This window comes from Solanum verrucosum, unplaced genomic scaffold, assembly GCF_900185275.1.
Source record: "Solanum verrucosum unplaced genomic scaffold, falcon-dt-bn FXZP01000040.1, whole genome shotgun sequence".
NCBI classification, from domain to species: Eukaryota; Viridiplantae; Streptophyta; class Magnoliopsida; order Solanales; family Solanaceae; genus Solanum; species Solanum verrucosum.
The window spans coordinates 1,087,044-1,108,049 of NW_026020323.1; the positions used below are offsets into that span (position 1 = coordinate 1,087,044).

At 32.5% G+C, this 21,006-nt stretch overlaps 1 pseudogene; it reads right to left on the reverse strand.

Annotated features, from left to right (window-relative positions):
* Positions 1 to 1,000: 1,000 nt before the first annotated feature.
* LOC125835419 (protein PAT1 homolog 2-like) lies at positions 1,001 to 20,237 on the reverse strand (annotated as a pseudogene).
* Between the last annotated feature and the right edge of the window lie 769 nt (positions 20,238 to 21,006).

Sequence of the window (21,006 nt, forward strand, 5' to 3'; positions counted from 1 at the left end):
AATAATTAAAATTATCACATATATATATATATATATATATATATATATTATACAACTTGAACCTATTCATCGGTCTGTACATCCAGGGGCGGAGCTAAGATGGACCTAAGGATTAGACAAAAAATTACACTATTAATATGTTGTTAAATATTAAAATTATTATTTTTTATAATAGAAATTACTCCCTCTTCAACTTTTTTGTGTGTTTATTTTTTCATATCTTGAACTCACTGTGTACACGATCCGATCCGATCCGATCCATGTGAGACAATAATCCCTACATAGGTAACCTAATTACTACTACTATTTGTATATATAGTAACACGAAGAAGTTAAAAATAACAAACTGAATATGTTATCGACATAAATACTACTGACTGATGTCAATTATCGACAGAAACTGCTTCTACTTTAACTGGAGAAAAATCACCATTTGCACTGCAGAAGAAACATGATATTACACTATAATAGCTACTGAACTAGAAATAGCACACAGATGCAGCGGAGAGAAAGGGCGCAAGTGTTGTTGCACCAACAGATACCCTTCTAGTAGTGCAACAATAAAGACATAGGGCACTACAAATAAGGATGCCACATTTCAATACGATGGTATAAACAAATAGGGGGAGGTAATTGAGTAACTGTTAATGAACACAAACATCTACTTATTACAGTTTTCATCCTTATAAGTTCTAGTTCTAGCAAATGAACCCTATTCTCTTACGAGCCATCAATGTTTACTTTAGGTAAACATGCCATTTTACCTCGGGGAAACGGCTAAGTCCAATAGTTGCCAAAAGTCTTGATAAACTACATGTACATTCTACCACTCCCGTCCTGCCTTTATCCTAGTTATAACCAAAAAAGCTTAAAAATAAGGCAAGACGGAAGAAGGAAAAAGTTGAGAAGAAACTGCACCACTTTTTCTTTCAGCAATGAACAAGGAAAAGCTAAAAAAAAGAAAGTGAAGATGAAAAGAAAAAGAAACAGAGAGAGGAAGGTGCGGGAAATAAGAGAAGAGAACATAGAAGATAGAGAAAGAATAGGAATTGTAGGCATTAAAACGATGCCTAATATTATATGCATACTCCTTGCTTCCAGGCTCCAGCCTTCTATTTCTGGATTAGAATACCACGTTTCTGGAAAAGAGCAGCTAGATGACCACCATGAGAATTACGGATGTACAATTATATTTGCTATCTTAGAAACTCAGCTAGCAGCTCACGGGTTCAAGATTTGTTTGTCCACTACATCCACCATGAGCATCAACTCCAGTAACATGCATGGATCATTGAGCAAAATTGAACAACAACTTCCTTTGTTGCTCATTTGTGTGTGGCAGACTCGCACGTAGAAGCTCCACATGCATTTCTCTACTTACGGCTCTTGCAGCCTCTGGACCAATCATCTCAGTGTTTGATGTAGTCTGTGCAAGTATAGATTGAATTATACTTTCATACTTACTCGGACAATACTTGGTAAGTAGACCAAAGACGGCATCAAAAGATGCCTGCCAAAGGGCAGGATTAGGCATGTTGAAGCTGCCACCAGCCTGAGGATCTGTTAACAGATGAGATGGCCTTTCAAGAACAGACTTTAAAATAACAGAGGCTCCATCTCCAGCAGGGCTTCCAAGCGGGCGAAGAGGAGGCTATTCTGACGAACAAACAATAGCAGCTAGACAAGCACTGAGAGAATTGAGGTCCATACCACTGATGCATCCCGCGACTTTTTTGCAAGATTAGTAATGGTCTCCACTGCTTCCTTCTCAGTTGGAAGGCCACCAAATAAGACTCTTTAAGTGTCAGAAAATTGCCATGCAAACTATTCTGGCAAGCTCACTTCCAGGAATAAGATGCCGAAGATACCTTGAGATGAGCTTTTGGCCTTTGGGAAGTGATACCAACCATAAAAATACAATGTCATCTTTAGGGGTAAGCCCTACAGAACTGCCACTTTTGCCAAGAGGGTCAACAAGTTGAAGCGAGGCTGTCATACCTTCTAACAGGATCTGTCGTTTCTGCCTGAGCTGAGCACCACCATCCTGGGGCTGACTAAACTGAAGGGGCCGGTCAATGTCATCAACCTCAAGGAGAAGATAGAAACCATCTTCTATAGTAATTCTAGCGGCAAGTGTCGGTTCCTGTTCCAAAGGTTTCTCAAATACCTTCTGCTCACCACTGGAAACAAGACCCGGTGGATCAAATTCAAGAAGAACACAAGGCCTACGAATAGAAGAAAATTAAATCCGCCACTAAGTATCAACATGGAGATGATGCACTTATGTGCTATTGCGCGACCGTGATGATTGCTCCTTATTTGGACAGAACCGACGTGTTGATCTTGTTTCAGCTGCTTTCTTTGTTAACCGAGCCTGGTGATAATAATCATCCACATAAGGATCATTTCCATGTGTTGCAGAATGTTACATTTTCATCATGCTCTGTATTTCATCACCAGTCATGTACTTAGATCTGAACTGTGTTTTCTGGTTACCACCATCAGTAGCTTGTTTAGAAGAATGTGCACTCTATTTACCTTTATGTGATGACTTAGATCTTGGATTTCTGTAATCCGTCGATCCATACTTGCTAAGATGGGACGGGGAAGGGAATGAGTTAAATAATTGAGATTGACGGGCTGAAAAATGACCTAAAGTCAGCTGAACTGCAAGATGCAATCTCTGCTGTTGTAGCTGCAGCTGGGGGGACATAATCTGAAGGGATAATGACCCGTTTTGATGCGGAAAATGATGTGGTAAGATACTGTTTATTAGACTAGAATAGTGAAAGGCCACTATTGTTCAACTGTGACATGTTTCCACCATAATGGAGCCCATGAGGCAAGTTTGGAAAATGCATATTTGAGTTTGACAAAGTAGAGCGATTAACAGTGAAATAGGGAGACTTAGGTCTAGCAGCAAGATATAAGTTTTGCGGATGCAAATGGCTTCAAGGTGAGGACTGTTGAGACTGGCCACCCGGAGGAGGAAAAGAATTGAACGATGACTTTGGTACTAGAATGGGTTCACTTAAGAAGTGCTGAAGTTGTTGTGATCGTTGAGGGTATGGGGATGTCCTATACAATGGTTTCGACTCCACAAGATGCACAACAGAGATATGTGGTTGTGAAGACCATCTTTTGCTTTCCTGGTAACTTTCACTGTCAGAAAAATGCTGATCAAACCAATCAAGAAAATCTGCCTTCTTTGACCATTCAGCTGCCGATGAACCTGCAAATAACTTCCATAAATAAAAAAGACATCCACAACAAGAATGAAAACTGTTGAGGCTTCAAGTGCAAATATCAACTAAAGCGTCGGCTTTGGCAGAAAAAGAACTATTAAAGAAAAATACAAAATATAATTGTAATGCAGAAAAACGTAACTATAAACATGAGCAATAATTATTTGGACAAATAGAGGTTAAAGCTATAATGAAGCTATGTATATAAAGTGAAAATCATGTCTATCAAGTTCAAAAACCAATTAGGTTTCTGTAGTTTAAAGTTTTTAGTGGCGAGTTTTCTAATACTATGTTTCTATTTCTTAATCCTAACCACTGATAATTTCAGGCATAATGTCATCTGAACAGTTAATGCATCATCTTATCAAACTCTATTTATCGTCTAGTATTTTGCTCTTAATGACCGGAGCCCATCAGTACAAAGGCACACTCCGATAACCTTGGCACCAAATCCAAAGCGCCAACTAAGCGAGCAGAAACACACCAGCTTGAACTTCAACAAGCTTCAGGATTAAGCAAGCAGTAAACAACCCTTTATTAACACTATCGTGAACAACACATTTAATCTAGTGAATATTCTCAAGGCAAAGTTATGGCAAAAAAAATCTTCCCAGAAACATATTTCTTCGAGCTACCCTGTAATAGCAAGCAAATTGAAAGTTGTAAGAATGTGCCATGTGCCATGTAACATTCTTTTTTTTTAGAATGGTAAACTTGTGCCATGTAACATTCTCTTAGTACACAATACGTGGATAAATAGGAAGAAACAGTGGCCTCAAGAACATGGAAGGAGCTAAAGACAAACCAAAGTAGACAACTCCCATAGTAAACGGACATAAGTGTGCAGAAGATCTCACCTGAGACTCTGCTAGATCACATAATGTACATGAATCCAACATAAAATAATGAACAAACAGAAGGAAAAAGACACTTGATGAATTTTTTCCCTCAGAATTGGGTTTAGACAAGATTGCCATTGTAGAATGACGATAATCTCCCTTTTCTTATGTATATAGTAAAATCTACACTACACACCCACCACCTCGAAATTTTTTTAGAGAAACATCCACTCTGCCCAGGAGACAACAGTAACCAGTAACGGGTTCCCACTTTGTTCCCTTGGAGATTCGAACTCCCAAACTCTTGGTTGGAAGTGGAGTTCGCTTGCTACAACAACTACCTCATTTGTCAAAGAACAAAGATAACTATCCACTCAAAAGCCTAAATGCTACGTCGCATGGATCTTTCTGCAAGTAACCTGGCCAATTTTGAACTCTTCTAGAAATGCTACTTTAGTGACAATAAAGATATCGAACTGCAACAATGTAGAGAAAAGGACACAGTTTGAATGTGGCATCGAAGAAAGGTAGATCAATTTTGAAAGAACTGTGACAAGAGAACACCTTTGTCAAGGCAATATAAACACAACTTCTGCTTTTTCAATTGGAGTATCCAAGTCCAACTTGGCAGACAAGAGGAAAGATTGTGATGGTCATGCTTGTCTTTGTCAGAGACCTAGTCAAGCTGGTTGGCTGCATGCATGTCCCCAAATTCAGTAGTACCATGCCCAATAAGTTGTCGCATGACAGTGGCAAGTGAACTTCCCAGAATACCAGTTTAATAATAATATTCATATTGTTCCTTCAATTAAAAAATTCTCTGACATACTCTATTTGACTTTCTAATTTAATCAGTTGCTTTACCACTTTGAATTTGAGGCATTATTGAAAGTCCGGAGAATTATTTTATTTAGGGAAAAGGGTTAAAAATGCCCTTAAACTATGTGAAAGGAACAAAAATGCCCTCCGTTTATAGTTTGGCTTAAAAATGCCCTTAGCGTTAATACTTTGGTTCAAAAATGCCCTTAAACTATATGAAAGGAACAAAAATGTCATCCGTTTGTAGTTTGGTCCAAAAATGCCCTTACCGTTAATATTTTGGTCCAAAATTGCCCTTATTGTTATTTAATGGGTAAAAAATGCTCATTTTTCAAATAAATATTTTTTTTAACACATTCTTTTCTAATAATGTTTTTTTTTAAAATTAGCAAATGTTTATCCTACTTCAATTTAGAAAAAAGTAAAAAATGAAAATATTTCTTATTTTTTATCGTTATATAAATATAAATTAATGATGGATATACTATAATCTTATATATGACATATATTATATGTCCAAAGGGTACATGACGTTATTCTATTTTAATTGATAAAATGAGATTAAGAAGAAAAAAAATATTTCCTACCTTTTTATTTGTTAAAGTGATTTTAGAAGAAAGAAAACAAGAATAGTGTTCTTCAATAATATTTTAATTAGGACGAAGATGTGTTTAAAAAGAAAAAATATATATTTATTCGGAAAAGGGCATTTTTGACCCATTTTGTAACTATAGGGGCATTTCTGGACCAAAGTATTGACGGTAAGGGCATTTTTGAGCCAAACTATAAAGGGATGGCATTTTTGTTCCTTTCACATAGTTTAAGGGCATTTTTGAACCAAAGTATTAACGCTAAGGGCATTTTTGAGCCAAACTATAAACGAAGGACATTTTTGTTCCTTTCACATAGTTTAAGGGCATTTTTGACCCTTTTCCCTTTTATTGGATGGGCTAAATTTACTTTCTCTGTCTAGGATAATTGTATAAAATATTCTTAAAGATTGTAATCATAATTAATTATCGGAAAGCCATAACTAGGAATCCCAAAAGGTAATTTCCTTACATCATGTAACACAATCTCCTAAACAAAAACCTCACATATTTTGCTCACAACTCATTTCCATAAGAATTCTCTGTTCTTTTCTCTTTTCACCAAATACACCCACAATAGCCCAAAATAGATTTGGCAAATACATTTAATATTTTGAGAAGATAATTTATCTCTAAAGGTCCATTTTGAAACTTAAGATATCATATTGAATCTCACTCTATTGAAATATGTTTGAATCTAATCCACCTATCAAAAACTGTTTAAAACTAATCCAAAATTCGTTTCATCCGGACACATTTTGTTGTTTAACTTTGTACTATCTTTTTTTTTTAGTTTGAATATATGTTAATACTTTTAATTCATAGGTACAGAGTGATTTTTATTATTTAAGCAAATCAACTTTAAAATACAAATCAGCTAACTGAAAACTTTTAAAAAAGAATTATTAGAAGAAGTCAATTATAAGAAATAATTAATTCTGCATATTAAGAATCTAGAAAATTAGACAAGGTTTTTCTTTTTCAGAAAATGGCTTAAACTCATCACTAAAATTTGGGTTTCAACCTTGTTGAGGTGCCCCTGGCTAAAACAATGCCTATCATCCAAAGGGCTGGAGTATATACATGCACTATATCTTACCCAAGTATAAAAGAACCTATAATGGTAATAGGCAAGTTTGTGCTTTCTAGAAATTTCATCAGCAACAAATAAGGAATAAACAGTGGGAAGCAACTTCAATTCAGTTTCCAAGGTACCAAGAATATATCCTTTATCTTACTAACCAAACATGGAAGAGGAGACAACAAAGACATTGTGTCTCTTAACTATGATCCACAAATTGTTCCATACTCAAGGTCTGAAATCAAGCATGAAAGATAAGGCAAAGACTTAGTCGATTACCCAAAAAGTGTTGCCTACAAACAATCCAAAATTGAGTCCCTATAATGATAAACAAGTGAAACAATCATCTGAAAGTTCAATACCTATATAAGTTGTCTCATACCTAGAACTAGCCGAAGGTGTGCCAGCAAGAAAAAGTAATGGAATTTCTCTGTAGCAAAAAGCGACCTCAGATGATATTAGAAGGTACAATCAAAATGGAAGACTACACAACAAGAAGTTCAAGAGAATCAAATATGCAATAACAACATCAGATAACGGCATAAAGATGAATCGATTCCTGCACTAACTTTCCCTGAAAAAAGATCCTGATCCACGGTCGCCAATTACTCCAAGTCCAGGATGCCATGGTCCAGTGACATTTCTGTTCAACGAGAAAAAATAAATAAAAAGTACTCATGTAAGTCTCAACAAGGAATATCTCACTGCCCACCATTCTTTTAGATTGAGTGCAACTAAGTTGTTTTTTAGTTGGTGATGATCAAGGCAATGGTATTGCATTAACTGCATATGTAATGCAAGACAGTAAGACAATGTAACATCAGTATCTGTTTTATCTTACGAGATGTACAGAATAAAAGAATTATATTGGAGATAGTGTTTCGCTTAATGAAGTACATACCAACCTAGAAGGTACCAATATCATTAAAACACATTTAGAGAATACAACTGCACAGACATACTACAGAAATCACAGCATGTTGTGAAAGCATTCAAGAATATATACAATGATCTTAAACTACCAAACTAATAATTAATTAAAAAAGAGAACTTATCTCTAATAAAAGGAAGAGGGGAAGAACTAGAACTAAGCACGTTTTGAAATTTCTTGCCACAGAAGCAGGCAGGGACACCTAAATTATTATTAAAGAAAATATCCGAAAGTATCTACTAGAAGATGCAGATACAAGGTCTAGGAACCCCTCTAGTGAAAATAGACAGACCCACAAGGCTAGGAAGATAGAAAATTACAGACTCTGTAAAAATTCAACCGTAAACATAAGAAATATGAAGATAATAGAATCGTAACCATCACTTAAACCATTGCAACATGGCTAACCTTCAAAAATGTTGTGGTCAGATCATCTATGTCGGATAAAGACCCCAAAGCTGATCCCTGGATATAAAGCATTGATTAATTAAAGATAGTAAATTATATTATGAAACTCTACAACTTATCAGTAACTTGTCAAGATACTAAGCATAGTATCATATTTATAAAGAGCAGGAACAAGTTCATTAGACAGAAATACCAACGGGTTTACAGATTATACATGACACACATGCAAGTAAATGAGAAGCTACATGCACTGATGACCAATGACTAAACAAATAGTTGTTCATTCAGGGGGGAAAACAGCTCTACTATATAATAGTTATGACATTTGCAAACTCTCCAGTGTTTCAAATTAAATAGCTCAAATTGGCAGTGTTAAACTTTTTCGGAACAGTAAAAGGCACGGACTACTGTAGCAACATTGTAGCTCAACAGTAGATACACTGTTACCAGGACCCAGATAGGGGCCCAATATCCTGTACAAAGATGCTTTCTTTTCCTATAAATAAGTTTGTTTTCTTTAATGAAGGAGCAGGTTTTAGAAATCCTCTTTTCCGTTTTGCACTCTCTCTCTTTCTTGTAAACTTTTCTTACTAGAGTTTTGTAAGCTTGCCGGATTTTGGCCGGAATAATAAAGTGTGCGGTTTGGTAACAACAAGGTACTTTCTTTTCTCATTCTTCCTGTCTTTTACTTTTATAAATTGTCTGATCTAAGCCGTGACTATATCCGGCTAAAAAATTTATATCTATGCCGGATAACTAACTTCTCTCTTATATAGACCATGAACGGATCTAAGCTTTATTTAAATATATAAGAATTTTAAAAGACTCATTTTAGATTTAGATATGACCAAACCATTTTGAATAGCTATTTTCTTAAAAATGTCTAAATGCTTAATAAGCATTTCAAGAGTCTTTGAGTATACAAAATATCATCAATATAAACTATGATGAAATTCAAATAAGGATTGAAGATATCATTCATTATCTTTTGAAATTCTGAGGGAGCATTTTTTAACCCAAAAGGCATTACATTCCATTCGTACTGTCCAAACGTAACATTAAATGACGTTCTATAAGAATGGTCTCTAAATATTTGGATTTGTCAATCCAGATTTTAAATCAAAATTTGAAAAGATATTAGCATCATATAATCTGGTTAATAAATCTCTTTTATTTGGAATAGGATATCTAATCCATTTTAAAAATTTATTTAAAGGTTTATAATTTATAACTAACTTGGGAACACCTCGTTCTTTTTCTGCTGCGTTATTAACATAAAAAGCAATACACGACCATGGTGACTTGGAAGGCTTTATCAAACCTTTTTGTAATAAATTATCAATTTCTTTTTTGCAGAATTCAACCAGTTCGGTATTCATCTGACAAGGACGTGATTTGGTTGGAATATTTTCCTCAGAGAAATCATCTTCATATGGAAGAGTTACAATAGGCACTAGGATGATCAACACAAATATCAATGGCCATTTTTTCAGAAATGAGTTTAATATTTTCCTGTACTTTAGCAGATTTTAAAGTATCGAATTCATACTAAATATCTCAAGTTGTAAATAATCAACATGCTTTTGTTTCATTTCAATTAGAGCATTAATATCTCTAGATATAGGCTCGGTAATAAAAGTATAACTAATATCTTGATTTTTATAAGTAGCAGAAAATCCTTTAGCATTTATATTGGTAAAAGGATAAATTGTATTTATAAAAGGAGTTCCTAGAATAATAGGAGGGTATAACTGATTTTTTACTAAGAAAAAGAAGTGCGGAATACAAACTTTATTCTGGCAAATACAAGTATTAGATAATTTATACTTTATATCTAAAGCATGACCAGATGCAAATTTAACCATATGAGTTGTTTTCTCAAAATATATGGTTCTGTCAGTGTTATTAACACGCTTGCAGAGAGTAGCATACATAAGCATCCTATGAACTAAAATAGTTAATTATCTATCAGTCAAACCATTGAGATCCCATTCATAAATCTCGCTATCACTATAAGAGGTGTTAGTTTGATTCCAATCTCCTTCTTCCATTAAGACATCTTGAGGATTTGGTCTGGGATAGTAGTAAGGTTAAATATATCTGTTCAATTTGTTGAAAATAACAAATATGTTCTTGATGATATAACTTGTTGAGATCTGGAGAAATCTTGACCCATTCTTTGTATAACTTGAGAAATGGTTAGGGCAATATTTTTATGGTTGACCCGTGGTATGACCACCAGTTTAAAAACCAATTTGGAATAGGGTTAACAAATATCTTGGCACATACATTTATAAACCACGTATGTTTGTGCCTCTCATTGTTATAACAGAGGACTTTATTAAATGTCTGAACATAATCCCAATAGGTAAAGCTTACCATGACTTTGTTCAGACTGAATTGTCTTTTAGTCATTGAGGAAATACCCCAATCTTTAATAATAATGATGTGCTTTATAATCATTTTAGAGAAGTTATAAACATTCTCACTTGTATTATATCCTGAAAAGTGTTGAAATTCAACACATGTGCTTATCAGCAGAGTTTCATAATATTTCCGAGTTTTGTATGACTCACCCGGGAAATAGAGCCCATTTACTAGATACCTTTGGAATATCTTCCAAGGCTCTTCTCTTCTCTGTATGTCAGAATTTTCTATCATAAATATCACTTCTTCTTTTTTCTACCTTTTCATATGTTTTGATATCAACAACGTCTTCTTTGGCGATTGAAGCAAAAGCATTACCTTGCTTTTGTGTTAAAAATTCTTGTAGTTGAGCATGTAATGGATCACTTTCTGGAATATCTTCCAGATGTATTGAAGAGGCTTTCTCTTGAGTTCTAGAGTTTAAGTTATATAAACTCATTCCTCCCATTTGTATAATTGGAGAGCTAGACGAGGATCCATATGACGATCCAGATGTTTTTGACGAGGATGTTCTTCCTCTTCCGCGAGTATAACTGCCTTTTCCTCTAGCTTTGGTTATCAAAAGAGGATCCATCCTGCAAACATAGCATTTAGTTTTAATCATTCAAGAGGTTATAAACTTCATAACAATAAAATCTTTCATAAAGCTCTTGTTCAATCATGTAATTATTGACGATATCCATCACCATTCCGTCTATAATTCTCCATAATATATGTTCCTGTAAATCTCTATTAAGAGGAACTGCCTTCAAAATCGTAAATAAATCTTTATCAGGAAAGAAGTAAAGAAAACTCATAAGAAGAAAGATATTCTCTAGATAAGAAGTCTGGGAGGGAATTATCACTTCCCTTTTTATAATGAATTTCGAAATCAAAAGGTACTAATTGTGCCTGCCACCTAGTAAATATTAACTTAGACGCATCATGTTTAAAATCTTTTTCAAACATATACTTGACTGACTGAGCATTAGTTTTTATCAAGAATGTTTTATTATATAAATCATTTTGAAATTTTAATACGCACATAACGATAGTTAACATTTCATGAGCTACCGTCGCATATTTTTTCTGAGCATCACTACATTTTCTTGAATGAAATCGAATAAGATATTCATTTTTATCATGCAGATTAATTTGTTTCAATATGCCTCCATACCCAATATTAGACGCATCCGTTTCTACATTTTTTAGCCAAGCAGGATTAGCAAAGGTTAAACAAGGTAAAAATTTAACTCTTTCTTTAATAATCTTTACAAGATCTGTGAGACTATTAGTCCAAGGCTTCTTGTGATCCTTTTTAGCCTGTCGTATAACAGAGCTAAATCTAGAGACAAATTCTTGTAGAAGGAGAAAATGTAGTTTAAACTTCCCAGAAACCGCTGCAATTACGTCCTTTCTGTAATAATATCAGGGAACTTAGCCATGCATTTTAACATTCAAAGTTAAAGTATCTAATATATTAGAATCAGTCAAAGCTAACTGCAAATTTGGATGAACAGTAAAATAGACTGGACCATAGGCAACGTACATTCTATCGAACCCATCAGAGATTGACGAAAATTTAAATTTCTCGCATCTCGTAGAGCAGCTAAGAAAGTCTTAGGTAACCCTTTAAGAGTTAAAGGTTTAAAAACAATTTGAACCAAGCCATTATGCAAAAACTTATATTGAGATCTATACAAATCAATATCTCGCTTATTTAATAAACGAATAGTTTGTTCAGACGAATTTAACGCCAAAGATTGCTCAGTTGTTTTAATCAACCGTTTATTTGAGATTTTATCAAACCAACCATAATGATAAATAGTTTTTATATTTACTTTCGAAATAGTCTATTTGTTTAACAAATCAAGGTCTTGATGTATATCTACCTCTTCTAATCAAGTACTTTTAATATCTCCTTCTTCCATAAAAGAGAGAATATATCTATGCCGAAATATTTCACTTTATTCATATATACATCATTAAAGTTCCTAGGCTCTGATACCAAAATACAGGATCACTGACGTGACGGCAATCTGCCCAGTCATGGATCAAGCAAGTCAATATCCTTAGAGGTAGTCCAACTACATAACAATCGAAATACACAAGAATTTTAACATAGTTTCTCAGACTGTATGGTTTAATTATTTTACCCAAGCAAATGATCTGTCAAGAAACTAATACATACTTTTATTGAGCCCATGTGTCTGATAGTTCTAACCGGGTATCAGGCGCACTACTTATCAAACTCTTTTTCGGGCTAAAAACCACGACTCATCAGACGGAGTCACAAAGACAAAGCCAATAAAAGTAGTACTAAATTCGACTATACCTCAATCTCAGAACCAAGTCGAAAATCCATACTAAAATTCTTCTATATTTAAATAAAGTTTAGATCCGTTCATGGTCTATATAAGAGAGAAGTTAGTTATCCGGCATAGATATAAAGTTTTTAGCTGGACATAGTCACGGCTTAGATCGGAAAATTTATAAAAGTAAAAGACAGGAAGAATGAGAAAAGAAAGTACCTTATTGTTACCAAACCGCACACTTTATTATTTTGATCAAAGTCCGGCAAGCTTACAAAACTCTAGTAAGAAAAGTTTACAAGAAAGAGAGAGAGTGCAAAACGGAAAAGAGGGTTTCTAAAACCTGCCCCTTCATTAAAGAAAACAAACTTATTTATAGAAAAAGAAAGCATCTTTGTACAGGATACTAGGCCTCTATCTGGGTCCTGGTAACAGTGTATCTATTGTTGAGCTACAATGTTGCTATAGTAGTCCGTGCCTTTTACTGTTCCGAAAAAGCTTAACACCGCTACATCTTGTCCTTTAGTTTTGCCAAAAAATCTTCGGCTTTCTTCGGTGCATCTACTGGACTTTCTTCTTCATATGTTTGAGCTTCGTGCATATCTTCACTTGTTTCACTACACATTGACGAATCTGATTTTGCGTAATGAGTTTGATTTAGAAGAATCTTTTTCTTTACTTCTTCTAGATACTTCATAATCATTTCATCTTATTCTTCTTCATCATGATTAGAAATTTTTCTAGACATATGTTTTACGGAAGTTGAATCATCAGTCATAATTCCTTTATTAGGAATCAATTTATAATCGTGTATGATTTTTGTTATTAGATCCAATAGTTTTTATCCATATATAGACTTTGTTTGAGGATCTTTCTTCATCAACTTGTCCAAAAAATTATTATAATAGGTTCAATATAGGCAAGGGATTTGTTCCTCAGTGAAATCTATTTCTGGAACCCATTTGTGAATCCAAGGAACAGAAAATTCTATAAAAAAATATATTTGTTCAATTTGTTGAAAATAACAAATATGTTCTTGATGATATAACTTGTTGAGATCTGGGGAAATCTTGACCCATTCTTTGTATAACTTGAGAAATGGTTAGGGCAATATTTTTATGGTTGGCCCGTAGTATGACCACCAGTTTAAAAACCAATTTGGAATAGGATTAACAAATATCTTGGCACATACTTTTATAAACCACGTATGTTTGTGCTTCTCATTGTTATAACAGAGGACTTTATTAAATGCCTGAACATAATCCCAATAGGTAAAGGTTACCATGATTTTGTTCAGACTGAATTGTCTTTCAGTCATTGAGGAAATACCCTAATCTTCAATATGAATGATGTGCTTTATAATCATTTTAGAGAAGTTATAAACATTCTCACTTGTATTATATCCTGAAAAGTGTTGAAATTCAACACTTGTGCATATCAGCAGAGTTTCATAATATTTTTGAGTTTTGTGTGACTCACCCGGGAAATAGAGCCCATTTACTAGATATCTTTGGAATATCTTCCAAGGCTCGTCTCTTATCTGTATGTCAGAATTTTCTATCAGAAATATCACTTCTCTTTTTTCTACCTTTTCATATGTTTTGATATCATCAACGTCTTCTTTGGCGACTGAAGCAAAAATATTACCTTGCTTTGTGTAAAAATTTCTTGTAGTTGAGCATGTAATGGATCACTTTTTGGATTATCTTCCAGATGTATTGAATAGGCTTTCTCTTGCATTCTAGAGCTTAAGTCATATAAACTCATTCCTCCCCTTTGTATAATTGGAGAGCTAGACGAGGATCCATATGACGATCCGAATGTTCTTGACGAGGATGTTCTTCCCCTTCCGTGAGTATAATTGTCTTTTCCTCTAGCCTTGGATATCCAAAGAGGACCCATCCTGCAAAAATAATATTTAGTTTTAATCAAGAGGTTATAAACTTCATAACATTAAAATCTTTCATAAAGCTCTTGTTCAATCATGTAATTATTGACGATATCCACACCATTCCGTCTATAATTCTCCATAATATATGTTCCTGTAAATCTCTATTAAGAGGAACTGTCTTCAAAATCGTAACCGAATCTTTATCAGGAAAGAAATCAAGAAAACCCATAAGAAGAAAGATATTCTCTAGATAAGAAGTCTGGGAGGGAATTATCACTTCCCTTTTTATAATTAATTTCGAAATCAAAAGGGGCTAATTGTGCCTGCCACCGAACAAATATTAACTTAGACGCATCATGTTTAAAATCTTTTTCAAACATATACTTGACTGATTGAGCATTAGTTTTTATCAAGAAGTTTTTATTATATAAATCATCTTGAAATTTTAATACGCACTTAACGATAGTTAACATTTCATGAGCTACCGTCGCATATTTTTTCTGAGCATCGCTCCATTTTCCTTAATGAAATCGAATAAGATATTCATTTTTATCATGCGGATTAATTTGTTTCAATATGCCTCCATACCCAATATTAGACGCATCCGTTTCTACAATATTTGGCCAAGCAGGATTAGCAAGGGTTAAACAAGGCAATGATTTAACTCTTTCTTTAATAGTTTTTACAAGATCTGTGAGACTATTAATCCAATGCTTCTTGTGATCCTTTTTTAGCCTGTCGTATAATGGAGCTAAATCTCGAGACAAATTCTTGTAGAAGGGGGAAATATAGTTTAAACTTCCCAGAAACCGCTGCAATTGCATCCTATCTGTAATAATATCAGAGAACTTTGATGCGAATTCAATAGATCGTTGGATAGGAGTCATTTTTTCCTTGACAAATCAAATGACCCAAAAATCTAACTTTTGTTTGAAAAAGACTCATTTTAGGTTTTGATATGACCAAACCATTTTGAATAACTATTTTCTTTAAAATGTCTAAATGCTTAATATGCATTTCAAGCGTCTTTGAGTATACCAAAATATCATCAATATAAACTATGATGAAATCCAAATAAGGATTGAAGATATCATTCATTATCTTTTGAAATTCTAAGGGAGCATTTTTTAACCCAAAAGGCATTACATTTCATTCGTACTGTCCAAATGAAACATTAAATGTCGTTCTATAAGAATGGTCTCTAAATATTTGGATTTGCGAATATCCAGATTTTAAATCAAATTTTGAAAAGATATTCGCATCATATAATCTGGTTAATAAATCTCTTTTATTTGGAATAGGATATCTAATCCATTTTAAAAATTTATTTAAAGGTTTATAATTTATAACTAACCTGGGAACACCTTGTTTTTTTTCTATTGCGTTATTAACATAAAAAGCAGTACACGACCATGGTGACTTGGAAGGCTTTATCAAACCTTTTTGTAATAAATTATCAATTTCTTTTTTGCATAATTCAACCAATTCGGTATTCATCTGACAAGGACGTGATTTGGTAGGAAAATTTTTCTCAGAGAAATCATCTTCATATGGAAGAGTTACAATATGTTTTTTTCGATTCCAAAAAGCATTAGGATGATCAACACAAATATCAATGGCCATTTTTTCAGAATTGAGTTTAATTTTTTCCTATACTTTAGCAGATTTTAAAGTATCGAATTCATACTAAATATCTCAAGTTGTAAATAATCAACATGCTTTTGTTTCATTTCAATTAGAGCATTAATATCTCTAGAAATAGGCTCGGTAATAAAAGTATAACTAATATCTTGATTTAAGTAGCAGAAATTTTTTTAGCATTTATATTGGTAAAAGGATAAATTGCATTTATAAAAGGAATTCCTAGAATAATAGGAGGGTATAACTGATTTTTTACTAAGAAAAAGAAGTGAGGAATACAAACTTTATTCTGGCAAATACGAGTATTAGATAATTTATACTTTATATCTAAAGTATGACCAGATGCAGATTTAACCATATGAGTTGTTTTCTCAAAATATTTAGTAAGTACTAGACCTTCTTGAATGCAGCTTACATCAGCGCCACTATCAATCATAGCTATGTTAGTTATAGAAAAAGCATTATCAATTAATATAGTACATTTAACATACCATTTATTAGCTGTAACAATTTGCGTCATTCCTAAAAACATATTTTGTTTCGGATCAATATTCAAAGTGTTGGCAAGAGTATTATCTTCAGCACTAGATTCATCTACCTTATTTTTTCATTTGCTATTAGTAGACTCAATCTGAGTAAGAGGGTGATCATAAATAATATGATTTTGTTTAAGAAATTTAATTTCTTCCTTCAAATGCTCAATTTCTCCTTTTAAATCATCAAAAGAGGTATCACAAATAATCATAGTTTGTTTAAAAGAGAGTCTATTATGAACTTCAGACAAAGAATAAGGAGCAGAATAATTAAACTCATCTTTAACCTTTTTATCATTAGGAATACTAGATGAAGAACTAGTTTTACCAACAGCTAATTGAATGATCTTTTCACGAAGAGTATTATCAGTAACTTCTTTAAGAAGTTCTATCACATTGTCTGCAGTGATAGTGAACATATTCATGTCTTCAAATTGAGATTGCAACTTGTAGAATTCATCATGTTCACAGTGACAAGTATCACCATGACATTTGCAAGCATCATTCGAATCTTGTTGGACCTTACTAGAAGACTCAGGTTGATTATCCTCTGTTGTATAACTTGCTTCAGAATCATCATAATCTGATTCGGAATCAAAAGTATATAAAAAGCTATAAATCTTTTCCTGAATATCTTCATCAAGTTCTAGAGTCTTAAGCTTTTCAAGCTTACAATTTGGAGCTATATGCCCAAATTTTCCACATTTGTAACATTTGATCTTATCAAGATCTCGCTTAGACCTATTCTTAGTAAATCTATTAGATTTACGATGAGCCCTACACTCTTATCTTTCTTCTCTAGTCCTTCTTCTAGATCTTCTTCTCTTCCGATGAGATTTATGAGCTTCGGATTTGGAGGTTTCACGGTTAGTACTTTTGGATGTATTTGGTAAACCAAACTGAGTACAAAAATCTCCCAATTGAGATTTTTCTCTAAGTTTATCCATCTTAAGTTGTCTAGAGAGTTTTAACTCGTTGCACAGATTTATGCCTTCTTGCGTACAAGCCCCAATAAGCTTTCCATAAGTAAAATTATTATAGGGAATAATTCCTTGTGGATCTCTAAGAATCTTTTTCACTCTTTCTGCAAATAAAGGAGGTAAACCATCAATAAATTTGGCTTTTCAGAATTCTAAATCATTTTCGGGAAGTTTCATTACCCGACTTAAATAAGTATCTTTATACCATCTAAACTCACCTAAATGTCTACATCTAAGACCATTTAGTAAAGATTTAATGGTTTCATATTGATTGGTAAATCTACCACTAAAATGTTCTAGTATGGTTAAGACTAAGGTATAAACAACGTCTTCTCTATTTTTGACTAAAGCAAAACCTAGGTTATCAACCCCTTCGGCTGTAGCTTTAGCATTTATGACAGCTGCTTTTGCATCAAGGGTCATATAATTATCCCACCAGCCTCTTAGTTGACCAGTAAACCCTGCAATAATCATCTTGCAAATGGTCTTGTCAGTGTTACTAACACTAATAATATTGATAATCATAATAATAATAATAATAATAATAATAATAATAATAATAATAATAATAATAATAATAATAATAATAATAATAATAATAACAATAATAACAACATTAATAACAATAATAATAATAATAATAATAATAACAACAACAACAACAACAACAACAACAACAACAACAACAACAACAACAACAATAACAACAATAATAACAACAATAATAATAACAATAACAATAATAACAACAACAGTGTAATCTTAATGAAATTTTGAGAGGGTGATGTATATATAACATTATCCGTGAAGATAGAGAATATTTTCGAAAGACTCTTAGCTCAAGTAAAAAAAATACAAGCTAAGTTAAGAAAAGAAATACACTAATGAAAAAGTCATATTGAGAATAAAAAAAGAACAAGGTTATTTATTTAACATTTATTTAAATTATATTTGAAACTTAAAACTGAATCAACTAGAACAATGTACACCTATTATTATACCAAGATATATTATTTTGAGAAAATAAGTTCCAGTCAAATCTAACAATTCTCAAAGTACTTGAACAAGATGAAATTTGAGGTGAATTAGTGAAGTTAATTTTGTTTAAATTCAATATAGGTAATCAACCAAAATTAATTAAACATAACTCTTTTTTATTTAATTTATATTTATTTAACTATAATATTTTATTTTAAATTATATTTTATGGATAAAAGGTTATTATTGCTCCAACTAGTTTCAACACGATGGTGGAAAAAATTATAATTAATTATAAATTTTATTATAGAAAAAAATCAATGACGGTGTCTTTTAATATGCCACAAATTTTATAACTTGAAAAAAATATCTATTCTGCTATTAATTTTTCTTCAAATAGTTTATGATGGTTAAAATTTATTACTACTATGATAATTTCACATTCGTGGTAAATATTAACAATTAGTTACGAAATTTTATTTTGGCAAAAAAATTATGGCTATTTCATTTATTTATTTCCACCATCTTTATAAACTGAAGCAAAATTATTTATTTAGCTATAAATATTTCTTCAAATAACTTATGGTGGCTAAAAGGTTGTTATCACTATCGTAAATTTAAACTCCCGGTAAAAATTAACAATTAGCTACGAAATTTTATTGTAACAAAATATCTATGGCTACTTCACTTATTTATTGCCATAATGTTTTATAACTCGAAGCAAATATATTTATTAGCTACAATATTTTGTTTCAAATAACTTATTGTGGCTAATGAGTTACTATTGCTACAATTACTTTTATCGTGTGACAAAAACTTGTATTTAGCTACATAATTTTATCGTAGCAGTAATATTATAGCTATTTAGGTAATTATTGCCACGACTATTTATAATTGTAGCAAAAACTAGATTTTAGCTTTATCAATTTAATTTTCGTGGCTAAGAAATTTGATGAATTTTCAGATTGCCACGAAATTTGAATTTTTGTGGCTATTACTAAATAATAGCTACGAGTTTTTGATCGGTAGCTTAGATTCCGTAGCTATAAATACATTTTCTTGTAGTGAGTACCTCATCTTTTTCAAACAAATGGTACTCCGGTACTTCATCGATCACCACTACGATCTCCCAACGCATGAATGCAATTATCATTGTCCTCTAATAAACCCCCCAACTCAACTTCTTCTCCAACATCTCCACCAAAAAATGCATATTGTGATGCATCAAACAGCTCACCTTCTGTATCAATAGAAGAATAACGATAGCAAAAACAACAAAACCCCCATTAAATAATCGAACAGTAATTTGGGCATAACACAAAACCCAGATAGAATCAAATATAAAAATAGCATAATAAAAACTCAAGAATCAGTGTAGAAAAGCAAAACTAAGACATAATGAATGAGCAAAATTTGTAGAAACCTGATATAGAGCTAGATGAGTTAACCAAGTTGATGAAATCTTTGGCATGTAATCTCTCCATTAATTAGAAACAGAAAAAAGTATAGTAAAGCTGAGCAGACATACACAAAGATGAACAAAGAAAAGTGAGATTTTTCTAGGGTTGTGAAGGATTGGGGAAGAGAGATATAGCGGTGCGTTTGTGAGTGGAAGTAAATGATTGGCTTTGGTCTTTTGGAGGAATCAAAAGAGGAAGAAAAGGGGGCCAAATTTTCCTTTTGTTTTCTTCCCTGAAAGTGACAGTGGATTCTCATATCACATATATATTACTTGTAGTTGGATTTTGCAAGAAACAATAATGACAATTTTTTTTAATTATATACTTGTTGACACTCAATTTTGACCTCCCCGATAATAATTAACTTTTGAGCTTCTTAATTCTTAAACAATTTTGAAATAATTGGTTTTATGAAAAAACTCAAAATACTTCTCAGGTTTTAAAATGATTTTACTTATTTATGTAATATTTTAAATAGTTAATGTGTTTTATACAGGTACATATATTGTATTAGTATATTTCGTAAATAGTTGAAAATCGTCATAAAAAGATTTTACACTTTTTAAAGTTAAATATTTTATTAATTTAGTTTAGTCTTAATTATAGTTTTCATCTTAAGACGATTTGTTTAATTATTTTATTATTAAGCTTGATTATTTTATCCCGTTAAAATTAAGAAGCTTGTTAGTTAATTATATTAATTCATCTTATTTAGTTACTAGCCGAATTTACTAAAAGTAAATAAATAATAATTCAATTCGGCCACTTTCCTACTCATTGGCTAAATTCGTAATGCAATTGATCACTCAATTCGGTTAAAATTGTAGTTTATAAGCCAAATCCTTTAAGCCCATATTTTTATTTTTAATCAATTTAAATCCAAAGCTTCTAG